This window comes from Cataglyphis hispanica, chromosome 20 (genome assembly GCF_021464435.1).
Source record: "Cataglyphis hispanica isolate Lineage 1 chromosome 20, ULB_Chis1_1.0, whole genome shotgun sequence".
Taxonomy (NCBI): domain Eukaryota; kingdom Metazoa; phylum Arthropoda; class Insecta; order Hymenoptera; family Formicidae; genus Cataglyphis; species Cataglyphis hispanica.
In genome coordinates this window covers 1,054,680-1,068,233 of record NC_065973.1, presented here as the reverse complement: position 1 = coordinate 1,068,233, position 13,554 = coordinate 1,054,680, and the positions used below count along the sequence as shown (strand labels likewise).

At 36.8% G+C, this 13,554-nt stretch overlaps 2 protein-coding genes across 3 annotated transcripts in view; one reads left to right on the top strand and one right to left on the bottom strand.

Annotated features, from left to right (window-relative positions):
* The window catches only part of LOC126856988 (pro-corazonin), a 37,739-nt gene extending 31,801 nt beyond the window's left edge, over positions 1 to 5,938 (bottom strand). The window contains exons 1-2 of one of the 2 annotated variants that reach the window (XM_050606050.1): positions 5,914 to 5,931; positions 5,691 to 5,788 (exon numbers count right to left, since the gene is read on the bottom strand). The gene's annotated coding sequence lies outside the window, so the exon portion shown is untranslated. Of the gene's footprint in view, positions 1 to 5,690 lie in introns of both variants that reach the window. The other variant, XM_050606049.1, reaches the window with a different exon arrangement.
* Positions 5,939 to 6,249: 311 nt separating this feature from the next.
* LOC126856947 (arginine kinase) overlaps positions 6,250 to 13,554 on the top strand; it is a 167,882-nt gene continuing 160,577 nt past the window's right edge. The window contains exon 1 of the mRNA XM_050605983.1: positions 6,250 to 6,254. The gene's annotated coding sequence lies outside the window, so the exon portion shown is untranslated. The remainder of the gene's footprint in view (positions 6,255 to 13,554) is intronic.

Sequence of the window (13,554 nt, the reverse complement as noted above, 5' to 3'; positions counted from 1 at the left end):
TGGAATACGTAAACGACAGAAAAGAGTTTACACGGGATGTCCCACCAGCACTTCAAAATTAAACTGATTCTGACTTCTTCAATAAATTAAAATCCTCTCATTATAAAAAATGATTGGAATATTTTCAGTTAAAATATTCCAATGAGCTTCTCCAACAGATATGTCATAAAAAGTCTCTCAATAATAAATGAAACATTAATAACTCATATTTGTATTGTTAACTCGATTATTTTTATTCAATATTATAAGAGTACACTTTTTTCACTTTTCTTTTTTCAATGAATAGAATTGAAACGAGCACTTAATGAGTTTTTGTTACGAATCATATGGTAAAAATTAGATTATATATAAAAGTGTGTCGAGAGAAAGAAAAAAAGCAGAAAAGAATCTAAAAAAAAAAACTCGAGTTTAACATTTCACGCTCTACCCTCGATTGAAAATTTTAACCTTTAATACGGACGACTGAGAGTGCAACTATAAATTATAAGTATATCGCTGTTTTTACGCTCCGAAATCTTCTTCATCGTGTGTATCGCGGATAAAAATTCTCGGATTATTCTAATGATATGATCCCCGACGTCTGGCAGAAATACATGCATATTCATGAGCGGTGTTATCTTTTCGAGCTCGTCAACAATTACAAAAGTTTACACATTGCTTAGGAATACGTTCTATGTAATGGCAGAGAATGAGAAGGAAAGAGAGATAACCCATCATATTCCTCAAGGAGTTTGTATAAGTTTAACAATCCATCTTTTTTTAAATTAAATTAATTTTAGAAATTACTTTTCTCGAGATATTGATGTTCTGTAGAGATTTCAGATTTCGCAGTGATTACCCGAGATTCGCTAAATTCGCGACGACGCAACTGATATTCGCTGTCAATTCGACCTTGATCAATTTCGAATTAATCACTTAACTGTCCGGTAAGATATTACCATCGACCCAAGTTTAACGATTTTCGATTATACACATAGGATTCAGTTGCAAACTCTGATTAATATATTAATTCTCTGTCGTGAGTACTACGATGTAATTAATATAGCAATTACTATTTACATGAAATATGTTTCCCATTTACACGAAGTAATTTATTCATATGAATTATTTATATGAAAATAATTAATAATGTCAGTAATTAAGTACTTTTATACACACACACACACACACACATAAAATTTTAATATTTTTAGAAATAATAAGTTTTCCATATAATTAGTTGATTTTGTAAAAACTGTAGAAAAGGTTTATTCTTTTATATAAATCATTTATAAAATTGTATTAATCATATTATTTATAAATTATTATCATTTAGACGGAAATGCAAATGACGTTGCATCTTTTTAAGCTTGTTTTAGATCTATAGTACACGATACATAAAATTAACAATAGAGTTTTATTCCCAATTTTATCGCGCGATTTATAGATCGTTTAAAGTGAGAGCTTTAACAAATATCGTGATATTAAATACGATACGCATGCGCATCGAGATTTAATTCAGTCCAATAAAAACGAAGTGTGTAATTTTACCGATAACCGCGTGCTCGGAAAATATGTCCTATAAAATATCTGCACATTGAAATTATAACTATTTGATCGGCAAGTCAATAAAGTATACTGTACTGTACGGGGAAGAAAAAATTAATTTCACATTTCATCGGCAGCAAAACTAGCATATTTTACTCGCTAACTAATGACAGGAAGAGAAAAATACAAAAATCATTTTCTGAAGCTCTACAAGATTTCCACTTATTTACAATTCTACGCCTTCCAGATTATACTCTTTGAATATTTACTCGGGTTTTGCAAGAATAAATCATAAATAACGAGGCATACAGTGCGCAGCATAACGTGTGGCCCAAGCCCTTTATCATCTTCATTAGACGTAATACTCTCTGCAAACGTTCTACTTCTTTCGTTGTCATTTAAAGATACTATCTTACTCTAACTACGATAAACAAGAATATATATGCAAGACGCGTTGAAAATATCAATTTTGTTTCTCAATCGAATCAGTGTGGTAGAAAAAAATTCTTCAAAGAGAATATATCTTTGTAAACAATTCTCTTTTGCTTCTACATATATATGATTCAATTTGTTGAATTGCACTTTTATTTATTTCATATATTTCTATGAAAACGTGAATCTTTTCAAAGACATTCATCTATTACAATTATTTTGTCAATTCGCGTTAATTTGTTCATGTCTGCGAGCGCGATGACCTGGAACTGCCATAACCGTGTCTCATTGTGACAAGCAGCATCTACTCGCGCACAGAATCGTGTCTGACCAGAAGAGAGCCTTTTCACTTACGCTCAAACGAAACTACTTGTCACGCTGATCTTTGTCGTTGTAAGTATTATTTATTTCAATCTATTACTTTATTTCTGTAATGAAAAATATTTAAAACATTTGATTCGTGAGTAAAATCAATCAAATATTTTTTAAGTGAAATTTTTGAAAATGATCTACCGCAAATGATTTATTATATATAATTGAGCTGAAAACATTTCTATTTCAGATATTATCTTGCACTATATTTCTGATGCGATAAAATAAGATCGATAAATAGAAAAAAAAAAAATTAATTTTCAGGGAACAAACAAAAATCCTCTCGAATAAAAAGTAAGAGGAAAAATCAAATAAACTATCTCCATATGCCGGTAGAATGTAAACAATTCTCTGAATATTTTAATGCAATAACAACAATGTAGTTGGATTCCCGCTCTGATTAAATTCCATCTAACGTATTCGTATGTACATTCTGCAGAATAACACACATCTCGATATACAGAAAATGATTGAAATTGCGAGGCATAAATTATAAGATCGCGCGCATCGCGGCCCACTACCGTTTCCACTATTTTGCGACATTTAACACACGTCAATATTTAACTCCCACGTCGCGTAACGTCGTATATATTAATTAAACAGACGTGCTCCGAGATTCGTCGACGAAGTACCGATAAGTACTTCACATCACGAGCGGAGAAAATTAATGTACCGTGAAGATGAGTTAATAATTTGATTAGATACGGGGCGGATGCCAAATATTTACGCGCTTTAATGTGCTTCTCCCGAGTAAATATCGCCCGCCTATCCCGTCGTTCTTACGTCCGTCTTAAGCCCAGCGGCGTGCGCGAGTTTCGTCTTAATAAACTTTGAAGAGCCGTCGCTTAGTAAATGCGTTTTCTCGAATGGGTTGGCTGATGCTAACGAAGAAGCTCCGACGGTGCGCTTTATTGTTTAAGACAAAAAGATATTTACGCTGTCATTCTCTCTCTCTCTCTCTCGGAAAAGGTGCCAGAGCAAACTATTTGCATTTCGTCGAGAGAGCGTCCTCCCTTCTTTCCTGTTGATTTCTCCGGCAGTTGTTGTTACGACAATTTGACTTTACAACTAACGATTTTGCTCGCGTCACCCGCTGACGCGGTATTTTCCAGGCAACCTGCTAACCCGCTAGCTCACGCTTAAGCGCGTATTATTTACACGGTTCGTTTACGCGTTTAGGATAGCGGAAGAACGTCGGTGGTTGGCGCGTTGCCGTGTACGAGTGGTGTAAATTACGGATACAAGCGAGCTGAATCGCATAATTTCGCGGTTAAATCCGGCGAGATTGCGGTGCGGTGCGGCGCGGCGCGCGATCAACGCGCCTCGCTTAAAACTACACTTCGCTAATTACAACCGTAATTCGATTGTCTCTCGTCGGAATTTAAATCGGCGAAAGATGGGAAGAAAAAAGGGACGGCCGAAAAACTCATCAATGGAAGTGATGAAGCGAGGAGTACGGATTCAAGATATGCGCGTCGCGCGAATTCTAGGTAGAAAGCCAAGTACAAATATAGAGCGAAAAGTCTAATTTTCTACCCTGCAAAGAATGAAGCGAAACTTATTTATAAGTGAATAAAAAATCCTTCTTCTCTTCTCTTGAATACAATTTCTTCGCGAATGAATATACAGCGGCAAATGAAATAAAAATATAGTCGAGAGAATATAGGCAAGAGAAAAACCAAAAAGCTGAAAGAAAAAGAAAAGAAAATTTTAATAATTAATGACACCGAATCAATTTATGTCCAATTGTGTTAAGAGTAGCAAGTGAAAAAAATCTGTTACATCGGAAAATTCATTCGTAAACATGCATAATCGATTTATAAATTATTTTTCTTTTATACACGATAGTGTAATAAATGTTCAATAAAATAATCAAAAGTGAAAGAATGTAATTAAATATTCTCAATTCGTATATATTATCTAAAATTTTCAAATATGAAATAGTAATATTCATAAAACTTTCACATCTTAAACAGACTTATATCGAGCAGCTCTTGCAGCATTAAAGGAGTTCGATGCCAAAGATATTGGGATATTAGATAGATGATCGGGAATCATCCCTAGCTTAAAGTCTGCTCGTTTATGCATTCGGTTGTGGATTATGTCGTGGATTACGCGACAAATAACTGGACAAAATCGATCGCACGATTAATGAAACGCTGTGCAAATAATCCTATTATAGTCGATCCACGTAGAAGTTAACGTGCGACGCTCCAGGCGTCTCATTAGGATATCGGCTTAAAAAAAAAATGATAAACAAAAAAATACAGGACACGCGGAAGCAGCTACCGCCGAGGAGAGTGTTTTAAAAGAAGCACGCGGTTGGCTTAACTCTTTCAGTTTTAAGCTCTCTATTGAAAGGGACGTGCATTTTATTCCGCAATGCAGTTACGAGTCTGTTTACAAACTTTAAGGCCATTAATTCGCGTTGTCTACCCGTAGATGAGATTCTAGCGAGAGAAGAAGAGTATAATGAGCGGAGCTTCGTCGTCGTCGTCGTCGTCGTTCTCATCATCGTCATCGTCGTTTCGCTTTACCGCTTTTTAGACACAACGTCCCGGAAAATAACGACCTGGGACCCTAAATGTTAAGCGAAACGTGCGTCCGATTTACATAATAGTTGAAGGACATTTTTCATTCTCCTATATTATGCGGGCAAGAATACAATTGCATCATTCCCACTATCAATCGAATGAAATAAAAAAATAGCGAGCAATTTTTATTTTCGAATCGTACAATGCGGCCAAACAATTATTCGCGAGAAACTCTTTCGCGGACATGCGCCTTGTCGAAGAAATAATTTTACGAGAACCGGATTGGTTAACTATTGTGTGATGATTTATTTGCGGAAAATAAGATGTTGTCGTTATTGATTACTTTCACCGACAACAAATAGAAGAAAACGCGATCCACACAAAATCAATCGATAGCCGAAATAAAGAAGCAAAAGTGTCTCGTTATGAACTCTGCGATAAATGACTGTCTTTTCGACAGTGTGTTCGATCCATTTGAAAAATATCGCAGTCTGTTTACATTTCAACAGGTATATGAAAGGGACAGAAGCAAACAATAACATTGCGGTTGAAAACATTTGGCAAAAACACAACTTATAAAATAAAATAAAATATGTTGTGGAAATATAGAGAATCCAAAATATGTCTAGAATGGAAAAATAGAAAATATATAAGTGTATAGATTTTCTTCTCTAATATTTCTCACTTCTCTCACAAGCAAATTCCATATTATTAAAACATAAAAGATTAAAATATCGTTCGATAAATTATTTATAAATATCCTTAAATTAATAATAGCGCAAACGAGATCATTGCAAACCAACTTATATCTCAAATTCAACTCACTATCTATGTGAGCTCTGCGTTATCTTCAATGATGTCGATCGAGATGGTGGACGTCAAGAGAGACGACGCGCGTTTGCTCGAATTATTTAATACCGGAGCTGTAATTATATTTTTTTTTTTACGCGAGATTTAACATCGCGATAACATTGGCTTATCATGTATTGTACGTGTCAGTTGGATTTCCGATATATATACACACCAACACACACACACACATACGTACACGTGCGGCCAAAAGCCGAGGTTATCGCGGGTCTGCGGTCCCGACTAGCCGTCCAATTCCAACCTCTCCCCTCCCCACCTCTGCTGGTGATGGTGGGAGCCAGGTCGGCTCTGCTCAGGTCGACCGATACGTCGAATACGATAGCCCGAGAGTTTCGTCCGGTAGCCGGGCAGCTGGTCTGTCCCGGAGATTAATTGTTTCGGCCGTCATGTTAAATTTAGCGCGGGCGCAAATTGCCTCGCTTGTTGTAATACCACTGGTTAGACGGACGTATTGTATTAAACCGCCAATTATATAAAACGCGCCATCGAATAGCGGGGGGTGCGCCGAGCATCGTCGTGGTATTTACTATTTACGCGGCATTGCGAGAGTCCTGTCTCCTGTAAAAATATATATCTGGCGAGAGAAAAAAGATAGAGTTTTCGATGTTCGAGAATGCGCGCAGTGATACGGTAAGAAATGCAATCATCTCGTTAATCATTGCAATGTGTTATAAACGGATTCAGGTATAATCGATAGTTTTCCGATGGCCAATATAACGGGAATACTCTGAACCGTGATATCGGCATATCGAATCGGTACCGATGTATTTAATTTCGCATTTGAGAGAGCTGTTTCCAAGAAATGTCATAAATAAATCCTACGGCTTTACACAAGGTAGGTCGGGAAATATATAGTACAATGGAAAAAGCAGAGGTGATTTTCTCCGTGTAAATAAATCAAAAATAAAGAATAACATTTGTTTTCGATGAAATTACCTTTGAGATATGGAAAGCTGGCAACGTGCTTAATGATTTTCTCGTACGAGCTTCTAATGATCTTAACGTTTCCTGTATCTTCCTCGTCTCTTTATATCGCAGAGATGAAAAATATATTTCGCGTTATCATAGCATATAATTTATCGTTTTTAATTCATTCCTACGACATTCTCGAATGAATGAGCATGAATAAAGTTGCCTCTTTAGCCGCAAATCATTTGCGTAAAATCGAAATGGCTCGGGGGAAGAGATGACTCGCACGAAGACGAAGGAAGCTGGTAACGTGGCGGCTTTGTTATTAGAAAATGGAACCGACAATGTATGGGAGCTGTCGCGGTAGACTGCGGCGGGGTAGACATTTCCCGTGCGAGCGCGTCTCTCGCAGACAAATGAGTAATGAAGAAACTTCGGTCTCCGTAAGGAGAAGTAACGACCAAGTTTGCGATGTTTGCGAAGAGAGCGCGATATAACTTTGCGCGATGCTGGCCGACATGACGGCGCACGTGATGCGACGCGCGACGAGACTCCGCGTCAGCTGTTATTTTTTTGCGCGTAATAAAAGTCAGGAAGGAGATTCGTAACCGCTCGCGATTCTCGTTAGCATATCTTCCATTCGATTCACCGAACCAAACGTTCGCGTGTAAAGTGAAGCGATTATTGAATTCGAATATCGTTACAAGGTCCTTTGGTTTCGTGGATGCGATATTGCGAATAAAAATTCACAAACAAATTAAAATAAGAAAAAAAAAAAACTCTTATTGCAACGTGAAGTTATTTTTCCATCTCTCTTATCTTTTTATATATCTATCGCATATAACATTGTAGAATTCAATAGATATTTTCTTAGTTTTGAAAATAGCTTTCTTTGCATTCTTTCCTTCTTTTTTTTTTTACAATTCAGATTAACCCTCCCCCTTCCTCTCCCTCCTTCCACATACGCACGATTGTGAGATTAAGTTTTTGTATCCAGAAAGACATAACATAAGCGGATTACTTATTCCAGATCGCGTATCCTTTTCTACGACGATAGGTGGAGTTTATTTCTTTATAATATGCATCTGTGCAATCCGCTTCGTTGAATCGGTATCTCAAAGACTAAACTCTGCGTAGCTTGATAAGTGCATCTAAAATGCGTAACCGCACCACCTTTCTCATCGTCATCGTCGACGGTGGCGGTGGCGGTTAGGCAAGATTTATAAACCTTGCGCAAAGCAGGCTGTAGCGGAGAATATGTATATATACTCGGCTTATATATAATACTCAAGCGCGTAATCCTCTCACGATACTTTGTCCTTTTACGAACCGTTTCATTTTTTATTAGGCCAAGTTAGATAAGTATTGTACCGGTAAATCTCTATGCAAAATTTATGTCAGATATAATCGGATCGAATACAATATTATACATCGACGTAAATATGTATATAAATATCACATGTTGAAATAATATATAATGTATATTAAAATAAAAGAAAAAAAATGCGACATATAATAAATTAATAAGAAGAATTGAAAATGTGTCTAAGAAAAGCGAAAAATTTCAAAAATCGAGTTAACTGGAATCTCTACGTATATACGAGAATAAATCTCAAAGAGAATCGTTGGGAACCGAATATTATATAGAGGAACGTAAACACTGCACGCACTAAATCTACGTAATTACGTAGCATTACGTAATATCATGTAATTACGTGATAAAATGCGAAAAGCGATACAGTGTTGGCGTTCATACGCCTATGCAGATCCATTGAATGCGCCAGCGATTTTCTAATAACACGCACAACCAATAATTGGCGAGTGGCTGGTATCGTATTGTAAATGTGCGAAACATTTGTGCGAATGCTTTTCTCTCTCTCTCACGTGTAGCGCGGTTAATGCGCTCCATCGCGCGAAATCCACTTTTATATCAGCGCGTGTAAAAGTCCCTGTGTACGCGAAATTATAGGAAAATCGGCCAGCAACTCATTATGCGAGGCGCACTTTTCATCGAATTACGTCATTATTTTAATCATCAGCCTTTATATAACGTTCGGTTTACGCCCTTGTCTCTCAAGCAATTTAAACAAGAGACTCGATTAACCCGTTGCCTGAAGATTCGATAAAATGCGAAAGAATCCGGAAATAATAATAGCAGTTTGAATTATTTCGTCGAAAGATTTTTGGAAAATTTCCGAATTCTCTACAAGCAGGCAACACCTTTATCATAGTCAACTGTAGTTAAAAACTACGCTCCCATCTATCTGAGATGACATTTATTTATTTTTCTCTCTCTTCATCGACACGATCATAATTTAAATTATAGAAACGCGCGGAGAGATGCGACTTTTTATGGACCGGACCAAACGAGTTCAAGCCGACTTTTGAATCAGCGCATCGATAAGTTTGAAAGCGCCAATCCTCACTCGAAATCCCGCAAAAATAATCTCTCTCTCCGTGATTGTCACGTTCGTCAGTGTGTCTCTCGTGTAACTCGTGTCTGTCTATTTTAGAAAAATGTAATCGCGGCCGCGCGGATTTAGTTACGTCGAAGTAAATAATGTAATCGCGAGAGCGCACGTCCAGCAACTACAGAAAGAATCCTATTCCCGATCTCTATCTGGAACAAAACCGTTGGACGATGGCCAATCGATAAAATCGGAAAATTCTAAAATACATTCGCGCGCGCGCGCGCGCGCGCGAAACACATCGAAACGACGGGATGTCGCGGTTCGACACGTTACGGACACCGAATCGGGGAAATTTCAACTATTGTCGAACGGTTTGAAAACCAAAGGTTATTTCGACTTGTGTAGACATCGCAAGGTCTTTTATTTTACTGATAGCGGTGAATATCCCAATCTCGCGTGCTCTATTTCGCGAGATGTGAACATTTCTTTAATCCAAAATAAAACTCTTTAAAGCGGGATTCGATAAAAAATTCGATAAGAGCTTGCATTGCTGAGATTATTTAAAATTTATTCCTTCTTTGATCTCCTTCTCTCTTAATTCTCCTTAAAGTTTAAAAGTACATACAAGACGGCAGAAAGTTATATTACAATCGCGATATCGCTTTCAAGTAATAGTGTCATGTTATCAAAAAGCTCACGAGGATCGCAGGAGACTCCCTTCTGTGAATCGCTTCTGTTTGTTATCGATGCCGACAAAGTCTTGACAAAGTCTCTCAGTCTTCTTGATATTCGGCGAAGCAATTTCTGAAGACACAGCGACGTAATAACACTTTAAGACAAACTGAATGATCAGTTAGATTCTCCGGCAAAACTCTTGCATGTCGAAGAGCCTTGCATCGAACTATAAGTTCTTGTGTATTACTGACAATACATGCAGTTCTAATATTATATGCGTATCAATTAGAGGATTAATTCTCTCAAATAAACACCTCAAGTTAACTATTTTTTAGAATCATTTATTTCGGTCAAAAGTAATATCTATTAAAAAAAAAAAAAAAAAAAAAAATGGTAGATCGTGTTTCTCGTTTTCCTTGAAAAATGCATGGCTTCTAAACTTAATTGACTTTTCTTGTTAGTTCTTTAATTGCTAAAGTTTCTTTCAGGATATTTAACAGCGCGGTCGCATTAGCGAGATGAAATCTCCATGGGAAATTAGAAATGGTTATATATTGCATACATATATGTATACAACACATGTAACATTACTGCGTGTGCATTAGTATAGAAAATTGTCGATAGATAGCAGCTGCTTGGTATCGCGTATTCTCGCAGGAATATCGTTGCGTGGATTTGACGGCCGTGTCGAACGGCTCGAATTTCAGGGATCAATTTTGCGTCGAACGAGAGAACAGCGAAACGCACTACGTTCTCTCTACCATTGCGATCGCCCTGGTATTTCTGTATAATCTTGATGGACACTTGAAATGTTAATTCCGATATTCGAATGTCTGCGGATTTCGAGCCGGAAAGAAGATTTCTACGCTGTACGATTATACTTAGAATCGTGATGACTTTGTTTATGTGTGCGTGCGGTTCTCCATAACAAAAAAAAAAAAAAAATTACACACATATATTAAATTGTATATATTCCAAGTAATCCCTATATAATAAATATTTTTTTACATATTTTATTTTACTTAAAAATTTATATACATATACTTCTCTTACAGCAGATTATTATGCGCACATTAAAATAGTAGTTTTATGAAAATTAATTTTCCGTACTTTGTGTCTCTACCTGGGGGGGTTGATACTTTCGAGAGAGAGAACTGTAATGAATGAATAATATATGCTCTATTCGTTGAAGCCTTAATGAAAGTCAAATGTTTCAGGATTAAATTATTTAGACTAGAGTCGTATATTTAATTTGACGTATGTCTAGAATTACAAGGAAGTCTTTAAGCCTCTTCTTGTAACTCGATAAAAATAGATTAGAATATTGCGATCGATAAGACGTCGGGGGGCCCGCGATAAAGTATCTCGGCATGTCGGACTTTAAGTTTTCCTCGCAGCCTTCCGATTCCGCGTTCGCCCACATTTGCGGACCTCTTCGACTACGTAAACGCAAGTTCGAGTAGTTTAACTAACGCTTAAGCGGCCAAGCAGCTACCTACATACCGTCCGTTATGTGCGCCACTCGCAGCCGAAACTACCTTAAATTCCAAATCGAGGGGGGGAAGGGGGTAAGAGGGAAGGGGTGGGGAGAGGAGGAAGGGGGGTAGAGGCAAAGTCACCATGAGATTCACGGGGCGAACTCGGGCACGTAAACTTCATAATTCCATTCAACCGCCCTCGATCGATTGCCGCGCTTTAACGGCCGGGAGGCTCTATATGACGCGCGGCCAGATGACTTGGACTCATGTCGGAAAATTAATAGCAGCGCGAGCTTTTATGAATCCGCTTTGACGCCGGCCATCATCGAATCAACATCACGCTACCGATCTCGAGAGATTGAGCGCGTAGATGGAGAGAGCATTCATTCAAGATCGAAGAAGAACGGCACGATAAAAAGTATCATCATTATCGCGATAAGCGGACTTGGAAATTGATTCGATTGAAAGTCGTCCCGATTGATTGAATGACAAGAGCGAGATTTTTTTAATCGCCGCTGAAATATAGATTTCTCATTTTTACGGGCAACGAATGCATGACACAGATCAAGCGGGTATAATAAAAAATGAGAACTGCAGCAAGATTGTATACAGGATGATTAATGAATTTGTACAGAATATATCTCGTAATATATCTCGTGTGCTGTGCGATTTGTTACATTAATTAAAGTTCGCATAAGTCTTTTTTATATCTCGATATAAAAAATTATCGTTCTTTATTATCTTCTTACGCCAATCAGTTATCCGTTCATTTATCAGCGCGGGAAGGGATAAAAGAGAGGGAGACGTCCTTTTAATTAAAGTTCCGTTATGTATTTTAATAATGCATCTACGGCGCAAGATTTTTTTACGGCAAGATAATGTATTTCTACGACAGAATTTTTTCACGCCTGCATCGTAATTGCATCTGAGTTCTACAGTTAATCATAACGTATCGTTTCTATACTGTAAGAAATATGTCTGAAAATGTGGACGGAAAAACGTAAAGTTCGTTGTATCTCGCGTCTCGGTGATTTTTAATGCATGATATATTGCGCGCTAATGAATTTTCAGAGAGAACATCCTTTAATCCTCGTTGCACTCATCTTTCCATCATTAAGGTTGGGGCTTTATTGACATTTAAAGGTAAATGCTGATACAAAAGCTTGAGTATCCCTGTAGCCGGATTATCTTTATGCATTAAATTTCGACATGAAAATTGACGAGGGAACAGAATCTAATAGGTTCGATCGATGCTCTAACTGGGAAGGTTCTACCGATATATCGCGACGGTAATTTCTGTTTCTTCCGCCATTAATCTAGCAAATGGTAATTCTTTCTTCGTGAAATCGACGACGTCGATTATATCTATTAATGCATGATAAATGGAACGTCGACATGCACTCTCTATCTGAATGAGATAAAAATGCCGCTTTTGTGGAAAAAAGACATGACAAATTTTGTCCCCCGCTTTTTCCCTTTCATGTATTTCGTCACATAAATATAGCGATATTAAAATAACTGAATCAATATTAAAATAGTATGTTGAAAAATAAAAATATATTTGCATAATAAAGTACATGTAGTAATGGGCACATTTTAACAAAATAAAATATTACTTGAAAATTTAATTTTTGCGAGGATCATAAATAGAGATATACAAAGCAAAAATATATTTGTTTTAACACGATAATTAAAATTATTAAATTCATATAATGAGAAAAAATTGTTTCAATTTTCGAGATTATTTAAAATCTCCAACAGGAAATAAATACATATTTGAGATATTTATTTTTGATTAGTGAAATCAGTTCAATCAGCTATTCCAAGAATAGGAAATTTTAATTAACATATAAATAAATAATTTTATTTTTTTTTTTTTACATTAATTATTCGTAAGTAATAATTGAAAAAATAAATATTTTATGTATGTATATATATATTTATATTTCCAATGTAAAATATATTAATTCTTTCATCCCGATTGTGTCATTATGTTATACTATCTGTCACTGTCTGGTGACGCGATGACTCGAGTCGGGAGATGTTTCTCATCGCGTTTAATATTATTCGCATGCTAATAGAGGTCTAGCTCGCCAATCGAAACGCCCATGCACGATCGAGTCGAGAGTCACTTCACTCTCGAATGCGATATACATATATATATATATATATATATATATATATATATATATATACCGCATAGCACACAGTGGATTTCTGCTCTCAATGATAACGAGAGCGCGACACACAATGAGTATTGGGAGATGCGAGGGTACGCGAAAATGGCGCGAATAATTCGGCGTGATGTGAACCACCTCTCGATTCTCCCAACACTTGTTGCTGCGA